Genomic DNA, 4,953 nt, shown 5'->3' with positions numbered 1-4,953 from the left:
AGACAAAAATGAGAAGAGAGAACATGCCAGGAATGAGGGACAGCTATAGTTGAGGAAAGGAGTATCTTGTTCATAGAACTGAAAGGTGACCACTGTTGCTGAATCAAAGAACATGTGGTGGGGAGTAAGGTATAAGAAGACTGGAAAAGTAGGAAGGAGGAAGAGTTTATGAAAGGTTTTGAATGCCTAATAGGATTTGTATTCAATCCTAGAAGTGATAACACTGGTATCTACTGAGTATAGAAGTGACATGGTCAGATTTTAACTTTAAGAAAGGCACTTTGGCCTCTCTCTCTCTCTCTCTCTCTCTCTCTCTCTCTCTCTCTCTCTCTCTCTCTCTCTCTCTCTCTCTCTCTCTTTTTCTCACCTCTTCTGGTTGATGGAGGACCTGTTAGCACTGGCTGTGATGTGAAAATGGCTAAGTCTAAGAACCATACCAAACATAATCAATCATGAAAATGGCATGGAAATGGGGAATCAAGAAACTTAGGTCACAGAGATATGAATCTCTGAAAGGGATCAACCCCAAGTTTCTGAGAAACATGCACCTTGTCAAGAAATAAGACAAGAAGGGTCTGAAGAAGATACAGGCCAGCAATGCCAAAGCCACCACGGCTTGAGCAGAGGCCATCAAGGCCCTGAGCACCAAGACCTCCTAGGCTAAGCTCCTCAGGCCCAAGATCCCCAAGGCCAATGCCTGGCATGCTGGCTGCAAGATGGCCACAAAGCGTCTAAACTGTAGGGTTGGCATCAAATGTCCAAGCCCCAGGGTCATGAAGCCTGACTCTAAGTTTACCAAAATCACTGACCCCAAGACTACCAAGTCCACTGACTCCAAGGTCACCAAGTCTGCTGCCAAAGTCAGTAAGTCTGATTCCAAGGCTGCCAAGTCTGATCCCAAGGCAGCCAAGGCCACAAAGCCCAGTAATTCTAAGACTGCTAAGCCCACTGACCCCAAGCTTGCCAAGTTCAAATCCAAAGACACTAGTGTTAAATTTGCTAGTCTTAAAGCTTTAAAATAGATGCCTCAGGACAGAAGGACTTATTTAAACCCTAAATGCCATTTTTCTTTCCCAGCCAGGGCAGGATTTTTCACTATTTTGTACAAATTAAGGAAATGATGAGTCATTACAAAAAATGAAAGGCACTTTGTTGGCTGAATGGAAGATGTAATGAGGTGGAGACTGATTTGAAATAGTTGACAAGGTCTATCTGTGCCCACTCTCTGGTAGAGCACTCTGAGCTTTTATTGGTTGATCAGCCACAGTTGTACACACTGAAACTTGACTTTATCATAGTGATGGTCATTTTGGTCCTCTTCAAGAATGAAGGACAACAACCATCCAATCAGTAAGACCCAGAGCAGATTATTGCAATATTCCAAACATGAGGTGATGTGGGCCTGTACCAGGGTAGTGGCAGTATCAGTGAAGAGAAGGAGTTGTTTTTGAGAGATGTTGTAAAGCTAAAATCAACAGGGCTTGGTGACAGATTGGATATGGGGAGTGAGAGATATTGTGGAGTGGCACCTAGGTTATGATCTGAGGGGGCTGGGAGGTGGAGGCAATGGTTTAGGAAGAAAGATAATTAATTTCCTTTGGGACATGTTGAGTTTTGAGCCTCTACTGGAAACCTAGTTCAAGGTGTCAGAAAGATAGTTGGAGATGTGTGACTGGAGTTCAGCAGGGAGGTCAGGACAAGATAGGTAGATATCAGAATCCTCAGCATAAAGACCCATGGAAACTAATGAGATTACCAAGTGAAGTAGTATAGAGGGAAGAGAGAAGAGGACCCAAGAAGATGGGATACCTATGGTTTGAGGGCATGATAGGGAGGAGAATCTAGCAGGAAACAAACAGGAAAGGAGAAATGAGAAGTAATGGTCTGACAGACAGGAGAAGAACCAGGAGAGAATAGATTTAAAGCTGGGAAGAAGTTGAGAGTTCATCTGGCTTGAACCCTTCATTTTACATATGAGTAAATCAAAGCCCAGAAAGATGAAGCAATTCATCCAAGTTGCCAGAGGTAGCTAGTGACAAAAGTGGGATTTGATCCCAGGTCCTCTTGCTCTAAAGTCACTATGCTTTCCACTCTACCATACTGCCTCCTCTGATAGTCATAACATTATGCTATAAATTATAATAACATTAAATGATAACATTATTATGTCAACATTTAACAGTGAATAGAAGAGGAAATGGCAAACTACTCTGTCTCTTTGCCAAGAAAATCTCAAATGGGTCAAATAGAGTCAGACGCAACTGAAATGACACAATAAAGAGAGAACCCAAGAGCAAAGCACGATGTTGTGGCCAAAAAGCTGGCCTCAAAGTTGGGAAGATCTGGGTTCAAGTCCTGTTTCTGACACTATTGGCTGTGTGAACCTAGGTAGGCCACTTAACCTCACAGAATTCTAGGCCAGTATTAAAGTCTATAACCTGCAGGGAAGATGCTGACCTGCACTGGAGTGGAGGGGTGGGTGGGTCCTTCAACTAGGAGACTCCAACACCAATAAAGTTATAAATTAAATTTCTACTTCTACTTGATAATTGAGAGAAATGACTATTTCTCTCATATTCATAATAAATTATTAAATTAGGACCAGGATTTTTTCAGAAACCTGTAGGTTGTTCAGTACCTGAAGGACATTGTTGATGGATGAGATTGTCCAAATTCCAAGCTTCTGATCCTGGGTTGGAGACACACCCCCCCACTAGAGAAACTTACAGTTCTTTAAGGTGAAATCTGACTCACTGTGTTTTAGTTAGCCAGGTCTGAGTAGAGGTATACCCCCTTTTGTCCAGATTGCTTTAGGTGAGAGTAGTATGGATAAGGGATAAGTCTCTTTGTCCAAGATTGAGTGAGTGATCAGAGTCAAATCTCCTAGACCCTTATTAGAATAAGCCTTCATTATAATATTCTCTCATTATAATATTCATTCTTCTCATTAATTTTTAACCAATCAGACTTGATTGCCATACTAAGGAATACCTACTATTCCAAGGGCATATAAGCATTGAATAGGTTCCATGAAAGGTCTTCGGCATTTTGAGAGTGCCACTGACCCTTTTTATTATTTTCCAGCAAAAATTAAGAAATTGATTAATTAACCAGAAATTATGTTTCTTAAACTTTTTATACATCACACAATGGAGAAATTGAGGCACTGGAACTTGATGTGATAAAGATAATCCTAATAAAAAATTATTTCTAAATTCTCAAAAGCCGTTGCTTTCTCTAGTATAAGATTATTATTACAGTCAATTCTTATAGTTTGCCTTAGTTATGTTCTATAAAGTCACTGCAAACACTGAATTAGTGAATACTGACCGTTGCTCCTAGGGGAAATACAGAGTTAAGTTCCAGGGAGCAGCATCTGGTAAGAATATTTACTTTAGCATTTTCTGGAGGAGTCTCATGTATAGATCAGTGAATTCCTTTCCTTTTTTCTGGACATACCATATTGTTGATTCATTAATGTTGAAGTCATAGCCAACAGCATTATAACTCATGCCTGAATAAAGCTTATTTAACACATGAATTTTATCCATAAGGCACCTAACAACTTTCTTGTGCATAGGAATGCTAGACAGTACTACAGTACTATTCATGGGGGCCATTTTAAACAGCGAAATCACCAACCAAAGACAGAAAAATGCAAGGAATGAGGCACTCAATAGGCTGTGAAAAGAATATTTGCTTCAAATATGAAAGCTGAAACAGGAATGGGCAGAATGTCACCTTGTTCGACCTCAGATGAGAACATATGCATCAGGTGACTCAAATTTTTTGCACTCGTCACATATCCATAAACAACCACAAAAGTGCAGTGATAATTTGGAGGTTACAAACAAATTTTAATAGGTAGGCAATTTCACAAATACCAGATCCATAAATTACAAGGATCAGCTGTATTTTAATGTGAATTAAATTTTTCAGCAACTTGACTCTTTATGTTTTTAATGTCTAATAATACAAAGAGATGAGATAAATCACCAATCCAAACCAAATGAGTCTTATAGCCTATATTATTAGTATTTGAATTTCACATTGAGAGGTTTCCCAAGTTTGGAATAAAATAATTGCTATCTATAAGCACGACCCTATTGGTCGGTTGAATAATGATCAACTATCATCCTTCAGTTCTTGAAAGACTCAGAAAAGTCATTCTAATTCAAAAACCAGAGTTAATCCTATAGACAGGTACAAAGGGCATTCATCTAGTAGCAACATAGTATTATTTTAGGGCCCTCTTACTCCAAAATATCCTTTCTTTCCTTTCTTCTCCATAATTTAGCTGCTTTCCATTGAGTCCTGAAGACTTTGGGGCTTTCACAAAGCCTTGGATGAAATACAGTCATATTTAGACTATATCTGCAGTGATCTTCAGAGATAATACAGAATTATCTTAGGAAAGATGAAGGTCTACTCTGGGGATAGAGAGGGAGAAGGAAAGAAAATACATTTGATGGGGAGGTGGGAAGCTATCGAAGATTTCCTTTGCTTCCTAAGTTTACTTAGTAATATCTCTCTGAATAACCCACCTTGAGACAAGATGTAAAATCAGGTCAGCTTCGTCTCTTTTACATAAAATTCCTAGCAAGTCACATAAAATATTGATGTCAGAGAGAGATAAATGACATTTATGTGGAGCTTTTCACAAACATATTACTTTTATCATAATAATACTAAGGGTAAGTAGTAGCAGTGTGAATGAATGAATGAATGAACAAACATTTAAGTACTTATATGGCTTTAAGAAGGCTTGAGTTGAATTCATTCGAGCGGGCCACTTATATACCAAGAACTGTGTTAAGCATCAGGAATATAAATATAATAACAGAGACATTCGAAGAAATTACGTATTATCATTCCCATTACATAAATGAGGAAATTGCCTTAGAGAAGTTAAAAGGTCCCATGGCTAGTAGGTAGAAAAGCGAGAACTCAAAT

The 4,953-nt window shown here is 39.0% G+C and overlaps 1 pseudogene; it reads left to right on the top strand.

Moving 5' to 3' along the window:
* The first annotated feature begins 414 nt into the window (after positions 1 to 414).
* LOC140508299 (large ribosomal subunit protein eL29-like) lies at positions 415 to 1,022 on the top strand (annotated as a pseudogene).
* Positions 1,023 to 4,953: the final 3,931 nt, after the last annotated feature.

The sequence above is a fragment of the Notamacropus eugenii genome, chromosome 1, assembly GCF_028372415.1.
Source record: "Notamacropus eugenii isolate mMacEug1 chromosome 1, mMacEug1.pri_v2, whole genome shotgun sequence".
NCBI lineage: Eukaryota > Metazoa > Chordata > Mammalia > Diprotodontia > Macropodidae > Notamacropus > Notamacropus eugenii.
The sequence above is the reverse complement of the archived record's forward strand: the minus strand, read 5'-3'. Positions and strand labels throughout refer to the sequence as shown.